The 23,612-nt window shown below is 38.3% G+C and overlaps 2 protein-coding genes across 3 annotated transcripts in view; one reads left to right on the top strand and one right to left on the bottom strand.

Moving 5' to 3' along the window:
• LOC145269142 (uncharacterized) overlaps positions 1 to 372 on the bottom strand; it is a 97,249-nt gene extending 96,877 nt beyond the window's left edge. For both annotated transcript variants that reach the window (XM_080124751.1, XM_080124753.1), the window contains exon 1: positions 289 to 372. The gene's annotated coding sequence lies outside the window, so the exon portion shown is untranslated. The remainder of the gene's footprint in view (positions 1 to 288) is intronic.
• Positions 373 to 528: 156 nt separating this feature from the next.
• LOC145269103 (uncharacterized) overlaps positions 529 to 23,612 on the top strand; it is a 223,163-nt gene continuing 200,079 nt past the window's right edge. The window contains exon 1 of the mRNA XM_080124697.1: positions 529 to 687. The gene's annotated coding sequence lies outside the window, so the exon portion shown is untranslated. The remainder of the gene's footprint in view (positions 688 to 23,612) is intronic.

Below are 23,612 nucleotides of genomic sequence, written 5' to 3'. Positions count from 1 at the left end.
GATGTATACTCGAGAGTCAAAATAATGAAAAGAATATTCTCTTGTCATAGCCATATATATATATATATATATATATATATATATATATATATATATATATATATATATATATATATATATATATATAATTGAAGGAGAGGAAAACAGAATAGCTGAAATGTTCACACATGACGATCAAAACAAATGTTTAATGCCTAGATTTTATTCGTAGACAGCCCAACCATAGTGGCGATGCTAGACGTAGTTTAAAAGAATAACAGTAAAAATTGTCAGACTAGAAAAACTTACATGGATTTAATTTCCCATTCAATGCACGAAACAGGAATTTAATAGTTTTGTTTTCTGCAGTTATTTATTTATTTATTTTTATTTATTTATTTTTAATTTCGGTGGACAAATCTCGAGCGAACGAGATTACATTTTTTTTTAACTGTTTGCGTAAAATTTTCTTTTAATAGTCTACCTAAAATATTTTATAATAAAAAACATAATGAAAATAAATATTCTTAAAAAAAATGAGGAAAAGTAAAATCTTAATTGAAATCTCGTTGCAATGTGAGGAGGAACTCTCCTCACATTGCAAGTGCAAGAAACTTTACTGCGAGCGTGCGGACTTATATATATAAAATTCAATATTGGAGCGCAAATCAACTTTATTTTCTGATGTGATTTTCAAAGCTTTCGGAGGTGACGTCGTTTAATATGTTTTTCCGTTTATAAACAATTATATGATTTCGGTGCTAGTGCACTTACTGATCCGCGCTATTTTTTAAATCGTATTTCCAAGTTTAATTAAAGTTTTATGATATGTTTTTTTTTATTCAATTGTAAGGGTGAAGTATACAGTAGGCACAAAACAGCCTCCCCTCCCCATGTTAAGAATGGCTTTTTAAATAATAACCTCATTATTTACGTCCGGATCACTCTCTGCACTAGTACCGTTTTTTTTTTTTATTCAATTGTAAGGTGGAAGTATACAATAGGTACAAAACACCCTCCCCTCCCCATGTTAAGAATGGCTTTTTAAATAATAACGTTATTATTTCAGCACGGATCAATAAGTGCACTTGCACTAGTACCGAGATTTCTTTTTAGGAGTCTTTTAAGTAAAAATCTATCTGCATGGACCAAGGACGATAATATCTGGTAAGCCGCACAACGTTAATTCTTTATATATATAAAATAAATAAATGACTCGGGGAGTGGCAGTGTTTGTCTTAATGACGGACTTGTTTGTTTTCTGGGTAAATATTACATTAGAGTAGGCACCGCCAAAAATGGCCGAAAAATCAAGTTGTTGTTTTTTAAAACGAAATTACATTTATTAAAATCCATTATTTCTGAGTAACATTTTTTTTCCAGAAAGATAAAACCCTGAATTTTATTATATAGAAAACAGAATAATGTAAAACTTTTTCTACTATTTTTAATTAAATTTTAAATGTTAAATTTTCCCCAAAAGTTAACAATTGACATTTTTTGTCTTGCACAAAAAACGTACATAAATATTTTTAAAAGAAGGATTTTGAAATAATTTATTTATTTGTTGTCTTACTAAGATTTAGGGTGATTTTCTATGAGAATATGCAAAAATATTATAATATAAGTACCTGGATTTAAAATCCACTTATTCATATAGGCAACCAGTTACTTCGCGTCGATCTAGAGTATCGACAATGTTTACGTTTGTGTTTAATAAAAAGTAAACTATGGAAGATCAAACAGGCCAAAAAAAACTTATTTTTCAGTGACGAAAATTTCAATGTATTATTAACGCCGAGGCTGGCCAGTACCAGACGGGTGACCATTTGTATGAGTTTCGTTTTTAATGTGTACGTGTGTGGGGGCTAGGCTCCCCAAAGTGGGGAGGGGGGCAATTTAAAGCAGAATAAAAAAAATTTATTTCAGCGCGTTTGGTACATCGTGGTCGAAAGGCGGCAAACGTTTGCAAACGCTCAAAAGCAGGATAATTAAACACAATCGAAGTTCTGATATTCAGACGTCAAAATAAGGTATGCAAACAATTTTTTTTTTTTTTTTTTTAAATCTATAATTCTGTCCCTTACAACAACACAATATGTTGTGTTCAGTTTCAAATGATTATTTTAAGCATATTTGTACCCCCTTAAAACAAGGGGGGGGGTTGTAAGCAAAAAAAAAAAAAAAAAAAAAAAAATATATATATATATATATATATATATAAATATCGTTTATGAAAAATAAGTACACTGTTATAAAGTTCATTCTTCTCTAATAATCGCTGAAAATTTTGTATTGATCGGATAATTACCTGATTTTTGGGAGATTTTTAAAAAGACGGTCCATCAAAAAGTACTTACCAGGCCCTCCCTGGTACTGGCCAGCCTCAGCGTTAATAATACATTGAAAATTTCGTCACTGAAAAATAAGTTTTTTTTTTTGGCTTGTTTGGTCTTCCGTAGTTTGCTTTTTATCAAGTACAAATGTAAACAGAGTAATCAAATCGACGCGAAGTAACTGGTTGCCTATATGAATAAGTGGAATTATTTGAAATCCAGGTACTTATATTATAATATTTTTGCATATTCTCATAGAAAATCACCCTAAATCTTAGTTAGACAAGAAATAAACAAATTAATTCTTTCAAAAACCTTCTTTTTTTTTTTTTTTTTTTAACTATTTATATATGTGTTTTGTGCAAAACAAAAACTGCCAATTGTTAACTTTTGGGGAAAATTTAACATTTAAAATTTAATTAAAAATAGAAAAAGTTTTACATTATTCTGCTTTCTATATGATAAAGTTCAGGGTTTTATCTTTCTGGAAAAAAAAGTTACTCAGAAATAATGGATTTTAATAAATGTAATTTCGTTTTAAACAACAACAACAACTTGATTTTTTGGCGGTGTCTAGGGTAAAACCTAACGTTTCTGCTGTTACAACCACCGCCAAACCGGAAGCGACATTTCTTAAAAGTAAGGCTAGACAATCTAAAGGAGAGGATAACTTTAAAAAATATCGGCGAAAAAAGTGACCCTCCCCTGTAGAAAAGTGCATAGTTGGAGGGGAGACATTAATGTTTTAGCCAATTTTTCGATATTTGTCGTATGAAAGGTCGAACGATACTGATCTTGGTAAAATCCATCGCCTCTATTGAAATTTTAAGGCAGACATGCAAACAGACATACATACATACATTTATATATTGGTAACTAAAAATTTTCGACCCAAACTGATGAAAAAGCTTGCCCTATGTCTGAATAACCTTTATGTAAAATTTCAAATATTTAGACCAGAAATTGTCTGAGTAATTTGGAAGAGACTGCAGAGGTCAATTTTTTAAAAACTTAGACCCCTATTATGACCCCTTATTGTTTTGGGCTCAAATTAAATTATTAAGTTAGATCCATGTCCAAGGAACCTATATCTAAAATTTCAAGTGCATTGACCCAAAATTGTCTGAGGAGTTTGGTAGAGTTCTCAAAGGTCAAATCGTTTAACTTTGACCCCTAATCGCCAAATTTCTGGCCAAAACCCGATCACATCGATTTTCCCAAATCTCAGTAACCTGTATATCAAATTTCGAGTCTGTAGACTAAAAATTGATAGAGTTATTGCATAGGGAAATGTACACAGATACACACACACACACACATTCACTTTTATATATATACTAGCGAGGTGTACCCGGTGTTGCCCGGGTGTTTGGAGGTGTGTGTGGTTTTGGGTAAATCAAAACTCGGGTGGGGGGGGAGGTTTAAAATAAAAAAAAATGTTTTGGTAGGTAAGTATGAGGATCAACTGGAACCTCTGAGGCAAAATTGTAAATTAAAGTGTGAAAAAAAAGCGTGTGACGTTAACCATTGCACCACCGCGACATACCAACGGAAACGGGTTTGAATTTATTTAATTACTTAGATTTGGCAGGTGCACGTTTTAATGACTCAACTGTTGACTGCGGATTACAGGAAAAGGCTCAATCCACATGCGGCGAGCGAAAACTGTTGAATATTTATCTTCCTGAAGTCGAGCAAATTAAATAGACAGGCGAGCTCCGTTGACAACTCTGAGATATTACGATTTACATGTGATATAAAAAGTTGTTAGGCGAGCAACCGCTTCTCTGAAAAAAGCCTTTTATGGACATACAGAAAAAGCGAACACGCATACATACATACATTTTCGCTTTTATATTTATAGATAGATTTTTTTTTTTGCTTCTCCCCCCCCCCCCTGTTTTGAGGAGGTTCGCAATACGCTTAAAATAATCATCTGAAACTGAACAAAACATTGTGTTGTTGTAAGGGACAGGATTATAGATTAAAAAAAAAAAATTGTTTGCATATCAAAAATTCGATTATTCCGCTTTTGAGTTTTGAAGTGTGAAATTCGGTGAATATGTTAAGTAAAATAATTAATTTAAGTTAAGCAAAACAAAAAGAATTTTTTTTAATATTTATACAAAAAAAAGACATTTTAAAATCTTTGATAAATAAATTAACATTTTTTTTTTAACGAGCCGAATAATGCATGACCATTATTAAACAAGGAATGCTTTGAAGAATCGATACAAAAAAATCGATAAATGTTGTGCCCTTTGTGTTAAAAATATCATTTTTTCGATCCCGTTTGAAAACGTTTGCCACCTTTCAACTACGGTGGACCAAATGCGCTGAAATAATTTTTTTTTATTCTGCTTTAAATTGCCCCCCTCCCCATTTTGGAGAGCCTGGCCCCCACACGCATACACATTAAAAACGAAACTCATACAAATGGTCACCCATCTGGTACTGGCCAGCCTCGGCGTTAATAATACATTGAAATTTTCGTCACTGAAAAATAAGTTTTTTTTTTTGGCCTGTTTGGTCTTCCGTAGTTTGCTTTTTATCAAGTGCAAATGTAAACATTGTAATCAAATCGACGCGAAGTAACTGGTTGCCTATATGAATAAGTGGAATTATTTGAAATCCAGGTACTTATATTATAATATTTTTGCATATTCTCATAGAAAATCACCCTAAATCTTAGTTAGACAACAAATAAACAAATTAATTCTTTCAAAAACCTTTCTTTTTTTTTTTTAACTATTTATATACGTTTTTTGTGCAAGACAAAAAATGTCAATTGTTAACTTTTGGGGAAAATTTAACATTTAAAATTTAATTAAAAATAGAAAAAGTTTTACATTATTCTTCTTTCTATATGATAAAATTTAGGGTTTTATCTTTCTGGAAAAAAAAGTTACTCAGAAATAATGGATTTTAATAAATGTAATTTCGTTTTAAAAAACAACAACTTGATTTTTCGGCCATTTTTGTAACAGAACACCGACCATTCTAATGTGTTTTTTAGCCCCTGGACCCTGGGACTACCGCTTTCGTTAACGCTACCTTAGTGTTTTCTTACATAATGCGTGTGCACGCACACAGTAAAGTCATTTATCACATCGCGGAGGAATCTTTAGCAGGCAATTAAAATAACAAGAAATTAAAAAAAAATGTTCATTTTTTTTTTGTGTTGTTACATAGTTTTTTATGCTTTTTAATTCCGCTAAAGAAATTAAGCTTTCACGAGCGGTTTACAACATTTTTATGTTTTTCGTCCTTTTTTTGGGGGGGGGGGGTATTCAATTATAGAACTTGTGTAGTGTGAGATATTCTCTCGTCTCGGTTTTGCCCTTGGTCGAATGAAAGGAAGCAAACAGAACTCTCCATAGGCTAACCTTTAAACTTCAACGTAAATTTTATTAAAGTCAAAAAATCCAAGTTGCAAAAGATATGTCATCGTCAGCTTCTGCCGTAACAGAGCGGGTAACACCTGTATGGGTAGTAGTTCATGGTTTATCTTCGCGTTTGCAGGATTCAAGACTCTACGTTGTTCAAAGAATAATTGCAACAAGTCGATGAGTTAGTGATGCCTTCCAAGGATGAATGCTGTGAGTCCGGTAGTCATCATGGAGTTCACTGAGAATAACCGTCCGAATGGCGGACAAACTGTAGACCTTAAATTCGTCTCTGAGATACATTATTTAAGTAATTATGAAAGTCAACCAGTTTGTAGAACACAACAGTCTGCGATGAATAATATTTCACCCAACATAAGGGCATTAATGTTTTTGCAAATAATAACATTTCGCCCCAAGTTAGAGCATTATATGTCTCAACGAGACTTGCTGTCTGTTTGAAAACTGAGCGCCACCTGAAACATAAAAATCGTACCAAAAATATGACTCCGCAGTTAGTAACAACAATAAATCTGATAGATTCAAACAAAATCATTGGCAGTCAAATCGACCAATGAGGAGCCTGCTTATTTCTGCAGTATTTCTTACAGTAGTTTAACAGGTGCTTCTGCAGTTTAATTAACCGTTTTTCCGTAAGTAATGCAGCAACATTTAGCGAGGAGGATACTGTTTAACATTTCAAAGAAATTCTGTGCCTACATTTGGGGCATGTGTTGTGGCAGCTGCCACAACACACCCGCAACCTCCCCTTCACCCCAAATGTAAACACAGAATTTCTGTGAAATGTCAAATGATATTCTACTCGTTAAATGTTGGCACCTTACTTATGGAAAAACGATTAATTAATCTAAAGAAGCACCTGTTAAACTACACAAGTTAACCTACACAAAAATATCACCTGTTAAATTATTCAAGTTCTATAATTGAATACCCCCCCCCCCAAAAAAAATAACGGAAAAGATAAAAATGTTTTTGTAAACTCATGAAAACTTTTTTAAATCAATTGGAAAGCATTCAAAACCATGTGAAAAAAAATGAACCACATTTTATTTTAAGCTTGTTATTTCAAATGTCCGCTAAAAAGATTCTTCCACGATGTGATAATTCACTTCACTAAGCGCATGTGCACGCAAACACATCATGTAAGAAAACACTACTGAAGGCAGTGAAATGGCATAAAATAGTCCCAGGTTCCACAGGCTCATGCCATGCAAACAGTAAATTTGTGACAGGTTTGATTATCAGATTCGTTGTCAGCGACCTCGAATACCCCTAGTAAACCAAATTAGAGTAGTCAATGTTTTGTTGTAAGGTAATATTTACCGTAAAAACATTTATTTAAAACTCTACGTCAGAAAATATAATTGTAATAGAACAATTTTGTAAGAAAAACAACATTGGATTTTTATAAAGTAAAATTTTTTCGAACAAATAATTTAAATGAAATATGTTTCAAATTAAAGCAACTTTGAAGGTTCGACAACAAATTAGTAATTTAAATAAAACAGTTTTCCAAATAAAAGCAACATTAGATTTTTTTCCTCAAAACTTTTTTTCTTTAATTGAAGTAAAATTGTGAACAAAAAGTTTCTGTAAGTTCTTTTATCGAGATGTGCTACTTTTAAATATTCATATTTTTATAATTATTAAATAATTAATAATTAAACAATAATTAAATTCTTTAACAATAATTTAATTTTTAAAAAATTCTTTTACAATAATTACATCATTTTCAATAGCCAATCAAATGACATTCTTACAGGCAGTGTAAACTCAACTATGTCCCCATATAATCCTCATATTTTTGTTTAGCTAAACTGCAAGAGGATTAGAAATTATATAAAAAAAACTTTTGCGAGTGCTTAAAAAACAGATACATGTTCATAATCAGTTTAAATTTTAACCACATATTGATATATACTGTATGTATATTGGAAATGAAACTAATTTACGTTTATGAAGGCAGTGTATCTAATTTTTTCCCCCTTTTCGTTGTACAAGGATTAGAGGCTATTTTGCAACCTAAAATGTATATCTGCCTTTTTATTTGTATCCGATAGTGTTGCTATTTTCTAGGCACAGCCAAAAATTGAAAGAAAACCCAAGTTGTTTTTTTTAACTGAATTAAAATCTATTAAATTCCATTAATCTTGAGCAACTTTTTTTCCGACAAAGATAAAAGGGCTGAATTTTATCATATGAAAAGCAGAATGATAGAAAACTTTTTCTACTATTTTAATAGAATTAAAAATTTTCCAAAAACACACCATTCACCGTCATTTTTGTCTTGATTGCTAAAAACATTAAAAAACATATTCAACACGTAATAACTGTGCACCAGTACTTTTTTTTTTGTGCTAAATTCTACTTATTATAATTCTTTATTTGACTTAATTTTGTCTAATATATTTTATTTCAGTCAGTCATTAATAGAATATTCTCTCCCCCCCCCCAAGAAAAAGAAAGAAAAAGAAAAATAATTTGTTTTAGGATTACTGCTTTACTTTCTCTGTAAATATAAATGAAATCGTCGCTCCCACTGCGTCTGCCATAAGCACCGGAAGCCCGAAAGCAAGAGCCAATGAATGGAAAGCCTTCAAATGCGCTGGAGATGTCTCTTGGATAAGAAGAAAAAAGTTTAATAAGTATCTCAACACATGATAACTCCCCACCAGTATTTTTTATTTTTTGTGCTAAATTCTCCTTATTATAATTCTTTTTTTGGAGGTGTCTCTTGGATAAGAAGAAAGAAGTTTAATACCTTTAAACGGAAATCACAGTAATGTATTCCATTTTCATTTCATTCGTAAATATGGGAGGGGAATTTATCTTCAAATACCTTTAATTTCGAATTAGAGCTACGGACTTATAAAGTAAATATTAATAAGTCCTTTGAACCTTTTTTTTTTTTAATGGAGAGTAGACAACGCATTGTGGATGTGTTGTTGGCAGCTCTCGTGACTCTTGCTTCTCCTTATTTGTCCCTCAGTCCTCATTTTCAATGAGTGATTTTTCTGACAAAGGGTGAAGAAAAAGCTGCTTTCTAGGTCGGCAATACTTTGTGAACAGTAGCCTGAGATGTCGGAAATTTTCTGTTTCTATGTCTATCTTTGTGGCCATGTCACTAGTAAGGGTGCTGGAGGTAAACGTTTCATCTAGGCTGATGTTATCCGCCTGATTGTCAGGGACCTGGACCTTGGATTAACCACTAAGGCTGTCCTATCAGCAGGTGCAAAGTACTAGAGCTGCTGTATTGCCATCTGTTGAATGGATTCTGGACCATGCAGTAGTTTCTGGTTGGGTCTCTCGATGCCATACTAGTGGGTAATTGTTACGGCTTTACCTTATCATGTGCTACAAAAAAAAAAAAAAATTCCTGTCTTTTTCTCTCTTACTTTCCCTCTCTGTCCTGCTCTAACCAAGTCTGTCGACCTGTTCCACAGATCCCAAATCCTCAACACGAAATATCTCCAGAAGAAAAATATGAATAAACCTAGAACCCCATCCTCCAACGTAGACCCCTACTACCATGTCTCCTTCTCCAACATCAGGGGTCTACGTCCAACCTTCCAGAGGTTGAAACCCAATTACAGGAGACGAAACCGGACATATTCTTTCTAAGCAAAACTGGTAGAGGGCCGACCACTTCCCTTTACGAGTTGATAATTAAAGTATACTCAAACTTAACATCTAAATCTGACCTCCAAGATCGCCATGGTATATGTGCCTACATTAAAGATGGCTTTCCGTGTGGTAGGGATATCTCCAGTGAAGACCCTAATTTACCTTATATGTGCATCCAGGTTGCACTTGCTTACACCACTGTATTTATATTTGCCCTCTATCGCCCCTACAACAATAGAGTTACTATCTTTAAGAGTATATCTGAGAAAATTGACCACATCCTGTCTGCTCATCCTTTGGCTAACATCCACATTTGTGGTGACTTCAATGCCCACAATGTGGAATGGCTGATCCACTCAAACAAGACAGATGATGAAGGGAGGTTCTGTCATGAGTTCGCCATTGCCTATGACCTCACCCAGATTGTTCATGAACCCACCCGTGTGCCCGATACTTCCGGTCAGTACGCTAGCCTTCTAGACCTTTTTCTTACAACTTCCCCGAGCTATGTTCATGTTCTGTTCTGTCTTCTCTGGGATCTTCCAACCACTCGGTTGTATCAGTTAAGATAAAAATGAAATATAATAAGTCTTCAGACGTACCTTTTCATCGTACTGTATATCTACAGCTGACTGGGATAGCTTCTGTACATTTATATCTGACCTACCCCTGCATTCCATGTTTAAAAAGGATGTGTCCCCTATAGTATCAGACCTGACCGAATGGTTAATTGTAGTCATAGACCGATTCATACTATCTAAAAAATTCCAAAAACCTAACAGCCAGCCATGGTTCTCCCCACAATGTGCTGCTGCCATCGCGCACAGAAATCACTTTTTCCATAGCTACCAACATAATAGAGGCACTGAGACTAAAGCTGCTTTCAGGACTGCCAGCAACCACTGTAAAAGAGTAATAAAAAATGCAAGAGAGCTATATGCTGTCTGTTAAATCCAAAGTAGTTGAGCAGCAGTTTGGTTCCCACCAGTTTTGGCAAATAAACAAGATCCTGAACAGAAACGTGCATTCTATCCCAACCATCATCAATGGATCTGAGGGCTCCCTGATAGGCTCATAAAAGTAGTGGTTGATGGGGAGAAATCAGAGACCCACAGTATTAATGCTGGAGTCCCTCGGGTCCATCCTGGGCCCAACTCTCTTCCTGATCTACATCAATGATCTCCCAAAACACATATTTAAATCATTTGTTGACATCTATGCTGATGACACGACCATCTATGGCAACACATCTAAGGCTGTAAATGACAAAGTTCTCTCTGATTCTCTCTCCTCTGATCTTGAGCGTGTGATACAGTGGGGGAAAAGGTGGCTGGTTACTTTTAACGCATCTAAAACCAAGCTCTTATCTTTACATCATCAACGCTCTGATCCCCATCTGGCATCAATTGAAATGGATGGCGCTCGTCTAGGGAAAGCTCCATGTTTTGATAAGCTTCTGGGCTTGACCTGAAATGGAACAAGTAGTCAGTTGCCAAGGTCGCTGGAAAGATGGTAGGATCCTTCTACCACTCCAGAAGATATCTCACGACTGATGCAATTCTCTATCTATATAAAAGCCAAGTACGTCCAAGGATGGAGTACTGCTGCCACATATGGGCAGGAGCTGCTAAAAACAGCCTATCCTGCCTTGACAGAGTACAAAATAGGCTTAGTGGGGGATGCCCTTTTCTCTTCCCTGCAACCTCTCTCCCACAGGAGAGACGTTGCGAGCCTGTCTTTGTTTTATCGTTACTTCCATGGAAAGTGCTCGTCTGAGCTCCAATCTCTGGTCCCCCTTCGCCAATCTTTCACAATAAACACCCGACTAGCTGAAACCACTGTAAAAAATTTTCCCCACTCTTTATCTATGCCAAAACCAAAACGTAGATTCCATGAACAAAGCTTCTTTCTTAGAAGTGCACACCTGTGGAACTCTCTTCCGTTTGCCTGTTTCCCACCTGATTAAAACCTGGATGTCTTCAAGTCCGACAAACAAATTCCTGATGAACCACCCCCTTAAGTAAGACACTCTATCAAATCTCCAATACTAATGATTACTACGATACTATCCCATTGATTACTGTACACACAATAACCCTTATCCTCAAGTAACTTCCGGGCCTTGATAAGTGGTGACTACCTTGTAAAAAAAAAAAAAAAGCAAAAAAGAAAATTTTTTTAAAAGGTTTTTAAACTAAATAATTTTCTTTTTTTTCGTCTAAATAAGATTTAGGATGATTTCTGTCAATTTTCAGTCTAGAGACTTGAGATTTGACATAAGAGGTATTGAGATATGGGAAAATCTTTTTAATCGGTTTTCGGCCACAAATTTGGCTGTTAAGGGGTTACAGTTCAACGATTTGACTTTTGAAAACTGTAGAATAATCAAAAGAACTGTGTTAGTCAATAACACACAACAACAACAACAATAATAATAATAGCAGCAACACTTACCAAGGATCCAGCTTATGCACAATACAGACACAAGATTGAGCTGGACTGAAGGCTTGTATTTATGTACAAGCATATCCAATCAGGTGATTCAGCCAATCACAATCCAAGGAATAGACTGGCCCATGTGTGCACAATGGAATCTCCCATTGTGCCATAAATAGTTCTCCTCTTTCATGAGAAGTAACTTTAGTCTTTGTCAAGTTATCCACAACTTGAACGCTGACCGAAAGTCCACTACACAATCCAACAAAAACTCTACCAAACTTTTTCGCCAAGTTGCGACAGAATTTCCTGTAGTATCGGGCCATGCTGAGGAATTGCCTCAGACTCTTCAATTTGGTAGGGGCAGGATAATCTATGATACCCTGAATTTTTGCCTCGGCTGGGGATATCTTCCCATAGCCGACTGTATGCCCCAGTTATATAATTTCAGCTTTGCCAAAGTCGGTTTTAGCTAAATGGACAGTAAGATTTGCCTGTTGGAGTCTATCAAATTGTTGGATTGTGTAGTGGACTTTCGGTCAGCGTTCAAGTTGTGGATAACTTGACAAAGACTAAAGTTACTTCTCATGAAAGAGGAGAACTATTTATGGCACAATGGGAGATTCCATTGTGCACACATGGGCCAGTCTATTCTTTGGATTGTGATTGGCTTAATCACCTGATTGGATATGCTTGTACATAAATACAAGCCCTCAGTCCAGCTCAATCTGGTGTCTGTCTTGTGCATAAGCTGGACTCTTGGTAACTGTTGCTGCTATTATTATTATTGTTGTTGTTGTGTGTTATTGACTAACACAGTTCTTTTGATTATTCTACATCTCCCCTCTTCCCCACGAGTAGGCTGGGTTGTGTGAGAGGTGTATCTCTCTTTTAGGCCTAGTTTGTTGTGTGGTAGTAACCTAGAAAGAGCTCGGGGAATCCTTGATCGAAAGCGTGGGGATATATGTGTGGTTTGTTGTTGGGGTTTGGTTGCTGTGTATGTGCTATTACAGGGAGACAGTGGGAGATGCAAGAATGTAGTATCGCTTGAGGGAATTGTTGGTCCTAGTGCTGCACTTGGTATTGGGGTTGGTGCAGGCTTAAGTTCGCATTTTCTGAGGAAACGGCGATTCCTAAGTGTGATCCTTCTGGATCCGTTAACCCTGATTCGGTATTGTCGATCTGGTAGGGAACTGATGATTTTGCCCGTTGTGTTCCATCTGTGATTGACTGGATTTTGGATGGCTACAGTGTCACCAGCTTGTAACGGTGGAAGGTTGTGGGTATATTTATTGTATCTTTCTACTATTTTTGCATTGCGGTGGTGGAGCATTTCCTCGCGATGGTGTGCCGCTGACACCCATTCAGGATGAGGCTTGTAGAGGATTGGCTGTGAAGGGATGGAGTCACGTAGTCGACGGTGAAGTAATAATTGAGCCTGTGATAGACCAATGCTTTGGATTGGGGTATTCCGATACTGCAAGATGGCCCGGGCAACACTGCCATTGTCCAAGGAACCGTGGGGCCCTGTGTTTCCTTTCACAATCCTCTTTGCAGTTTTTACTGCAAGCTCTGCCCTGCCATTGGATTGGGGATACGCAACAGAAGATAATCTGTGCCTAACACACCATGTTTTCAGAAATTCTTGGAACGTGCTGGAAGTGAAAGGTGGGCCGCCATCGGTGCTGAGTTCTTCTGGGGCACCATATGTTTGGAAGAGTTGTCGGCATATGGACATCAATTTGGTTGTAGTAGTGTGACCTGATTCTAGGCGGTATAAAATTAGCCAACCAGTTAGCCTATTTGCGCGGGCAAGGTATGTGTGATCTCCAACATAAAAAATATCCATGACGATTTGTTGGAATGGCCACTCTGGGGATCGTGTTAGAATGATAGGCTCCCTTGGTTGACTAGGTGCGATGGTTGAGCATACCATGCAATTCGCCCTAATACTGCGGATTGATGCATCCATCCCTAGCCAGTACACAGATTCGTTGGCACGTGCTTTCATGCCGACTACTCCTTGGTGTGCAGAATGCAGGCAGTGTAGGACCTTTTTTCGTTGTGTTTTGGGGATGACGATCCTTCGATCCAACAATATTAGACCATTGTCAGTGCTAAGGCGGTGCCTCACCTCCCAATACTCACGGATTTCGGGCGCAGTGAGATTACGTGTTTTTGGGAAGCCTTGCTGTATTGTGTCTATTAATTTGTTATATTGTTGATCGCCACGACCTGCTGAACGAATTAGGTCTGGTGATATCATGGCTATATTACTGCTGTCTGCAAATGTTGCTATTAAGGCTGTTGACTCTGTTATGTTGCTTATGTTGTTCGACTCCAGTATATCCATTTGAGAGGGTTTTGTTGGAAATACATTGAGGAGGGCTTGCACCATCACCACTGGGTGGCGGGAAACTGCATCAGGGCCTCTGTGCCACTTCCCGGGGCAATGCTGTATGGTAAATCTGTATCTCAGGGTCTTTTCCTTTAGTCTAAAGAGCCGGGAGTTTTGGATCTTGCTCAGATCACGATCGCCAAATATCCCCTTCAGAGGTTCATGGTCTGTGACCACTATGATGTTTGGAGAACCCATGACGAACATTAGGCATTTCTCCAATGCCCATGCTATTGCTGCTGCCTCACCCTCTATTGGTGCGTATCTGCGCTCAGCATCCGTGCAAAATCTGCTGCCGGCATATATCAGATGCTAACCTTCGGAACAGCAGATTGGGGCTTTTTCCATGGTACATTGGCAATGTTTTTGTAGGAGTAGGAAGCCCATTCCTTCTTTGCTCCAATCTGGAGCAAGGCAAGTTGCTCTGTCTTTGTCAAATGTTGCTACCCCCTTCTGGACTAGGTGAATTATAACTCGCTTGGAATCTTTGAATGCGTCTTCAAGGTTTTGATTCCAAGCAAATTTGGAGTTTTGTTTGACGAGGTCCCGAAAAGGCACCATAACTGGACCCAGTGAATATGCCCAGGCTACTTGGTTGACAAGCCCAAACCATGATCTGGCATCAGTAATTGTCCTTGAGACTGGAAAATCCTGTATCGCTTTTATCATGGACTCAGAAGGAGTCACTCCTGAAGAAGTTATCTGGAGGCCTCCAAATTGTACGACATCCTGACAGAATTGGAATTTGTCGGTGTTGAGCACAATTCCATTTTTAGCACATTGGAGCAGAAAATCGAAGGTATGATAAAAGGCTCCCTCAATGCTAGAGTCATATAGCAGGGTATCGTCTACTATCTTCACCTTGCGTGGGATATCTTTTATCTCATCGTATCTGCGAGTGTAAGCATCCCCAGATGTGACATATCCTTGAGGCATCCTAAGATACATGTATCTTCCCCACTCAGTTATGAAGGTGGTTAATGGTTGAGATTCTTTGTCTAAGAGAATCGAGTGGTATCCATCAACAGCGTTTAGGACTGTTTTCTTTGTTCTAGGTGGCACTTGCAGTGCCAACTGGAATGGCGACCCAGTATGGTGGGTTTCTCGCTTGCATTGAGAGTTAAGGTGTTGGTAATCTATTGTTCTACGTGGATTACCATTCTTTTTGGCAGTTATTACCATAGTACTGCACCAATCAGTAGGCATACCCACGTGTACTGGAGCTATGATACCTTTTTCTACATCCTTCCAAAGGGCTTGTCTTACTGGTTCCTTGAAGTGGAAGGGTACAGGAATTGGGTTATGCCTGGTTATAGGGATTGCTCCCTCTTTGAGGTGAATGTGGGCAGCTGAGCCGGACATGGCTGGAAATATCCCATCTTTGTTGAATGTCATTTTGGCAAACTTTTCTAGGAGCCAGCTCTAAAGTTTGCCTATGTTATCTTCTGTTGCGGGAAAAGGGAGGTTTTTGGGGTGATTTGGCAATTGATCTACACACTTTTTAGACTCGGTGTCTACCTCTTTATGTACATCTGCTAAAGGGTTTGGAAAATGTTTGTGCAATATTCCCACATCGATGCAGGCTGCTCTGCTGAGATAAAGCCGTTGTATGCCCTTGCATATGTAGAGGGCTTGTTTAGTTGTTTTCCCTCTGACGACAAACTCAACTGGTAGCCAACCCTGACACATGAGTGTGAAACCTCCAACTGTTCGTATGATCTTTCTTGATTGGACAAGACTAATCTCTGTGAGGCCCATTTTGATTAAATGCTTTGGTCCCCCAAAACAAATGGCGGCACCACTGTCTGGAAAAACCTTTAGCGTTGTACTACAACTCCTAGGGATATTGACAGCTTGTCTGGGATCTGGTTTTGGTGAGAATGAGATTACTGATGCATTTATTTCAGTTAACAGATCACCTTCTGTAGTCATAATGGTGCCCCTCATTTGATCGAATGTGATATGGGCCATGAGTGTATTCATGGGAGCTTCTTGGTCTTCAAAACATTTTATCACTGCCGGGCGATATTTCTTTGTCCGGCACACTGCTGAGAAATGGTTAAGTTTCCCACAAGTGTTGCACATTTGATTCCATGCCGGACATGTTAAATGGCGGGCACTTGTCCTTGGAGTACCGTGTTGGTGACTACCGCAACCTATGCAGGTTTGATGGGGTTCTTTATCAGCAATGTTATCGTTGTGAGTAGCAGTAGAGCTAGTGCGAATATTGCCTCTGCTAGTCCGTACAGCACTGTTTTTTTTTTTTTTTGCGATATATTGACATCCGGACTGTAGCGATGTCTGAGGTATCAGTCATTGCGGTTTGGTCCCGTAGTGCAGACTCAAATGCCTCAGCATGACAAATATTTTGGTTGAGAGTTTTTAGCAACCCGGCTTTTGCCAGTAGATTGGTCTGAAGTGTATCATTCGATATCCCTTTGATAAATTGGTCCTTGATGTAAATGTCGAACAGGTCGTGATCGCAGTTGGGGCATGAGAAATTACAGTCTATGGCCGTGGACCTAAGACGAACAAGGTATTGTTGGATGGGTTCATCTTCATGCTGTGATATAGATGCAAATGTCATCCGATGGACCATGGGATTTGATTTTTGAGTTACCAATGCTTCTGTCATCTCTAGCAGCTTGTCTGGGTTGGTGGTGAAGAACTTAGGGTACGTATTTATGATTGCTTTTTGAACGGATTCATCAGCGCAACTGTATAACTGGGTATTGGCCTGAGAAGTTGGCATGTCCGTTATTCTGGTGAATACTTCCCAGTCAATCTGAAATTTTCTGAATTGTTGAGGGGTCATTTCGAGATGAAGTTGGGGGGAGGCCTGGCAGCTGGTGCCTTAGCATAGGTGGTCTGGGTAGCGGGCTCCTTGGCTTGTCAAAGGATAGACAGAGCTTCTCCCATTGTTGTGATTCCCAATTCTCTTAGCATGGCTCGATCCATTACTTGAAGGTTTTCTTTCCTCAGTTTTTCCTTCACAAAAGTTGCAGCTTAGCTCTTGGCGGAATCGGCAGCAATGCCTGCTTTGAGGAAATAGTCTTCCCAATCTTCTGTCTCGAATCCTGTTCGTAGCGCCATGTTGGATTGTGTAGTGGACTTTCGGTCAGCGTTCAAGTTGTGGATAACTTGACAAAGACTAAAGTTACTTCTCATGAAAGAGGAGAACTATTTATGGCACAATGGGAGATTCCATTGTGCACACATGGGCCAGTCTATTCTTTGGATTGTGATTGGCTTAATCACCTGATTGGATATGCTTGTACATAAATACAAGCCCTCAGTCCAGCTCAATCTTGTGTCTGTCTTGTGCATAAGCTGGACCCTTGGTAAGTGTTGCTGCTATTATTATTATTGTTGTTGTTGTTGTGTGTTATTGACTAACACAGTTCTTTTGATTATTCTACACAAATATGGCTCTCAGGGATGTTATGTGTTCAACCCAGCCATCATTGTATATGACGATGCCGTCAATATAGATTTCGACACCGAGTAAGTTTCGCAAGCATGAATTCATCATTCTCTGAAAGGTGGCCTGGGAGTTCTTCATCCCGAAAGGCATAACTCTATACTGATATAAACCATAAGGGGTAATGAAAGCGGATATTTCTTTAGCTCGTTCAGTCAATGGTACACACCAATATCCCTTGAGTAGGTCTAATTTGGAAATATATGTGGCCGTGCCAATCTTATCGATGCAATCGTCCATCCTAGGTATGGGGTGAGAGTTAGCTTTTGTGACAGCATTCACTTTGCGATAATTTGTGCAGAAGTGAATGGATCCATTGGATTTTCCGACTAGCACGCAAGGAGATAACCAGCTGCTCTGGCTAGGTTTAATGATGCCATGTTTGAGTATATATTTCACTTCATAACTGATTATTTCTGCTTTATGTGGGTTGACACAATACGGGTGTTGTTTAATGGGGAGGGCATTTTCAATCTTTACATCATGTTGAACAAGGTTTGTTCGTTTGGGGACATCCGGAAAGAGATCGCTGTAGTCCCGAATAAGGAGGGTTATATCCTCTCTTTCATTACTTGACAAATGAGATACGACGGAGGTAAGATTGGCTAATATTTCTGAATTTGATAATCTCAGGGGTGTTGAGACACTTGTAGTCTGTCTAAACTGTACGAACGAACTGACTAAACCAAGATGGCCGACTCCTATTTATATCACCACAAGCAAGGGAGGTAACCAATGTCTACATTAACATTGCTGCTGTCCTCAAGTGAATAATTTATTTCTGATTTAACAAGTCCCTTAGAAGCTCAGACGAAGCTCCTGCCTTGGTCAAACAATCAGAGACCTGATCACAACCCTTGATCCATTCTATCTGTATCTCCCCTCTACTCTTCATTTCCTTCAGCCTTGCTACATCTATTCTCAATCGTCGATCGCTTACCAGATTGTTGGAATTCAATGTCTCCACAAGTGATGCATTATCTGTCTTGCAGAGAACGTCTGGCAATTTAGATAACTGAAATACCTCTTGTATCATAACCGCAGTCAAAACACCAGCATCAGCTCCCTCACTCAGAGCAAGAGTCTCTGAGGCCAATGGGCTTTTTGTCACTCTGTCCAATTTCTTTGACGCCCAACACATGGGGGCCATTTTGTCAGTACTTCCTCCAATAAAGACAACAAAACCGCCCTGTGAAGATCCATCTTCCAGACTGGCATAAGAGGCATCAGTATAACACAAAATGTGTAAATCTGAGGGCTTTCCCAATTTTGGAAATGTTATAGAACCCTTCTTGGATTTCAATTTTGATAAGGCTTTATTCGCCTCAAATAAGGCTTTTACTTTGGGATGCTTTCCAGTGTTGCTCATTTTACACACATCTAAAGCTATATCAGGGCGTGTTTGAGTTGAAACCCACATCATCTGACCTGCAAGTCTCTTCAACTCATGCTTTTCTTCTTCATTCAGTTCATCATTTTTCCTCAGTATCCTCCCTTTGCTTATTTCTATTGGAGATATGGAAGATACATATAGATTTTGTTCTACAGTGATCCCATTTTCCTGTTGATTAACATTCAGTCCAACATATTTGAATGTTCCACTTTCATGAGATCCCACCTTAAATTTTTCTTTCAATGTTGCAATCACATCCCTTTCAAACTCTGTGTTTCCACAGAAAACAAAATCATCCACGTGCATAGCAAGAATTCCAGTCAAATTTCCTTTAATATCATGCCACAAAAACAATGCATTATCATAAGCACTTGCTACTGCTTTTAATTCAATCAAAGCCTGAGTAACTCTCTTGTACCATGCCCGTGGAGCATCATTCAATCCATAGATGCATCTTTTTAATTTCCACACTTGAGATTTAGGACAAACATCAGATGGTGGCCTCAGGTACACATCTCTCTCTAAAATACCACCTTGCAAAAAGGCTGAGGTAAAATCTATGGTCTGCAGCATCCAATTCTTTATTGATGCGGTTAGCATGACCATTCGCATAGCTTCACGGCTACATGTTGGGGAGTCCGTTTTCAGATTACTATTTTCTTCATAGCCTCGTGCTACAAGGCGAGCTTTCATTGTTTTCTGATTATCCTTAAATTTTTCAGTAATCACCCATCTTGTGGATATTGTTTTTTGACCTGTGTATGGTACACATTCAAATACTTCATAGGTGTTCATGTTTTTTATTTCTTTATGCTTGGCATCCATTACAGGTTTCGACTGCTCTTGTTCAGCGGTGAGCAGGACTACATTTTCCTGTTCAGTATATTGGGGCACTTCTCTCCAATGATCAATATGATTCCAGTTGATACAAACTTGATCCTCGTTTTCATCCTCAGGTTCTATATTGATCCAATGACTATATTTGCCAGTTGATTTAGGCTGTACTGACATAACCTTTCCTTTCTTCCACTCCTCACTTCCATTTATTTTATAAGTTATGGTCTTATTTCGGCCAGGTTTTTCAGTCTTATCTCTTAAACTGGTAGAACTATCAACAACTTCTTCTCTGTCTATATCTTCACTTTCTACCACTTGATTCTGCAACTCCTCCTCCTCAACTGGAAGGTATTCATTCTTCCCTTCTGTAGTGTTTCCCAGCATTTCAGCTTTTTTTGTTCTTTTTTCGTTGTTTTTATTCACTTTCATCAATTGGCACGGATGCATCCTATAAAATGCTCCGCCATGTCTGATTAAGACAAACTGGCCTTCTCTGCCTAACACTTTTGCTGGACCACGCCATCCTTTAAAACCCTGCCTCCGATAATAGATTTGGTCTCCGGTAGCATAATCTTCATCAGCATAAGTTCTGACATTAGACCTGAGAGCTCTCCTAATTCTCTCACTGGACTCAGCTTCCAAAAAGTTTCTCCTTGCACTATGGAGAGCATTTAAATTTTTTCTCACCATGTCACTTGTAGTAGAGGACTCCATAGCAGGTAACTGGTCTGTCAGAATTGAGGGTGTATTTACATTGAAACCGAATACAAGTTCATTTGGACTGTGTCCAGAGTAATTGAGGAGGGCATTTTTTGCACAAATAGCCCATGCCAAGGCAATTTCAGGTTCACACTTCTCATCGTCAATTGTTTTTTTCATTGCCTCAGCAACTATCAAATTATGACGTTCTACAGTACCGTTGCTGAATGGACTTTCTGCGGCAGTAGTACAGGTCTCTATGTTGAGTTTTTCATTCATCTGTCTATAATGTTCGTTGTTGAATTCACCCCCATTATCACTCAGAAAACGAACAGGAGATCCGAAATAGGTAATCCACATCATAAAGATGTTTTTGATGATCTCCTCCTTCTTCTTTGTTTTGATCAATGTTGCCGCTGAATACCTGGTAGCGACATCAATGAGATGTAGTATCCACACCTCATTGTGGATGAACTCTTTCAAATCCATGCAAACTGTGTGATTAAATCTATTGCCAAGAGGCAATCCCACAACCGGTCGCAGTGGAGCTTTTTTAAATCTAAGGCAAATTTGACAGTTTTCACAAACCTCCTCAATCGCCTTTATAAATTCCTTGTCATTGAATTTGCCACTTTTTTTAACCAAGGAAACAAGTTCTTTCTTCGAGGCATGAGCAAACTGTCGATGAAGTTTTTCTGCTTTTTTTTTTTTTTCTGTGAAAGAACACTGACCAAAATTCTGAACATGTAATACAATGTTCTTAGTACCACTATGATCCAACAACTTATTTGTTAAGGGGAGACAATAGTGCCCTGAAGTTGTGGTCTTTAGTTCAATACATTTATCAAAAATCCAGCACATATCTTTCCGGAAATCTAGCACTATTCCTGCTGTCTTCATTGATTTGTGACTTAATAGAAGAGGCAAGTCGTTTTTCACAATATCTGCTTCGATATAAACTCTTATACCTCCGAGTGTAACCGGAAATTTAGCAACTTTAATTGCTGTGACAGCCACTCCATCACCAAAACAAAAACTCCGGTCTGAGTTCGTATACTTCACTAGTTGCAGGTCACTTTCATTTAAAGTATCTAAATAAACATCAAGCCACACTTCGCCAGCCAGTGTGCGAGTACAAGCAGAATCCAAGACTGCCATTCCAAATGTTTCCTTTACAAGATTTGAGATTTTTTCATTTGTACTGTTCAAATAAATATTTTCTTGAATGAACAACGTAAAGTGTATTTGTTCTGTCGCTTTCGTAAACCTGGGCGTATTTCTAGGACACTCTCTAATTAGATGGTTCGGAGACTGACATTTGTAACACAACAACACGTTTCCACTTCGGTCACATGGATTAGATTGTCCTCGACGAAAACGCCTTTTGTTGTTACCCGGTTTAGAATAATTATAGTTGACGATTTCGGGCTCTGATTTCACTGCCGGTACATTTTCATCACGATAAATGTCACCAAATACTTTCTTTATCGATTCCTTCATGTTTTGATACGTCAAAACAGAACACGTTGTCCGCGCTAATTTTTCGTTCTCTTCCGATATGTTAACCGCGTTCAAAACAAGAAAAGCTTGCACTCCTTCCGGTAGAATAATGTAGAATTTTTTTAATCTTTGGTACAAAAACTCATAACGAACAAGAAAGTCATTTATACTGGTACCTGACGGTCTTTTATAAGTGTAAAATTCCTTAAAAGTCATGTAAGCGCGCGTGTGTTCATCCTTTAAATATATGTCATCCAGTTTCTTTATTAAGATCTTCAAGCCATCTCGTCCGCCGATGTCACTTGTTGGCAATTCACGAACACATTCTCTAATATTCGGTGGTAGCGTCAAAAACACTGCTGGCCCTTTTTTTTCCTCAGAAAGATCCGTGAACAACGACCACATTTCAACGTCTTGTTTCCAGTTCTCGTAAACATCCTCCCCCTCCAACAATGGAGGTTGTTTGTTCGAAGTTGCCATATCCGATATCCGATCTGTCTAGTGCTACAGACAAGCTGTACAAAAAAAAAAAATTTTTTTTTTTTTTTTTTTTTTCGTTTTGTCGCACACAGAGGGATATCTCTGCTACCATTTGTTGAGACACTTGTAGTCTGTCTAAACTGTACGAACGAACTGACTAAACCAAGATGGCCGACTCCTATTTATATCACCACAAGCAAGGGAGGTAACCAATGTCTACATTAACAAGGGGGTGTTGGTTTTTCTCTGAGATCTCTTCGTTGGCATCCATTGGTTTCCTCGCAGAAGCGGGCGTCGTGGTGACCACGATAAGGTTTAACTTATCCCTTTCGAAATATGGTTTGAGCATATTGATGTGACACATCTGTGTTGACTTTCTACGATCAGGGGTATTAATTACATAGTTTAGTTCACTGACCTTCCGAGCAGTGGTATAGGGCCGTGGAACCGAGCCTTAAGTGGATGACCAGATAAGGGTAACAAAACAAGCTCTTTGTCTCCAACTTCGAAGCTCCTGGAGACAGCATTTTGGTCATAATGCTTCTTCATTCTGGCTTGAGTTGTCCGCAGACTTTTGCGTGCCAGTTGGCTGGTTTCATGTAGTCGATTTCGAAACTGTGATACATACTCCAGCATGGGTTCGTGGGTGGATCCTTCCTGAAGCCATTTTTCTTTCAATAATGCTAGGGGGCCGCGTACCGAATGGCCAAATACTAACTCAAATGGACTCAATCCCAAAGATTCCTGCATAGCATCTCATGCTGCAAACATCAAGAAGGGAATACCCTCATCCCAATCCTTCTGGTGACCAAGTTCGGATCATGGTCTTCAGTGTAGAATGAAACCTTTCCAAGGCGCCCTGGGATAGGGGGTGATATGCGCTCGATTTGACTGTTTGTATACCCAGCATGTTCATGGACTGTTGAAACCTCCTGGACATAAAATTCGATCCTTGATCGGATTGTATTATTCTTGACAGTCCAACCATGGAGAAGAAGTTGAGAAGGGCCTTTATGATTTTCTCAGCAGATATGTTTCTGAG

The sequence above is a fragment of the Euprymna scolopes genome, chromosome 4, assembly GCF_053919585.1.
Source record: "Euprymna scolopes isolate OS-2025 chromosome 4, ASM5391958v1, whole genome shotgun sequence".
In the NCBI taxonomy this organism is placed as follows: Eukaryota; Metazoa; Mollusca; class Cephalopoda; order Sepiida; family Sepiolidae; genus Euprymna; species Euprymna scolopes.
This window is presented reverse-complemented; position numbering and strand designations above follow the sequence as displayed.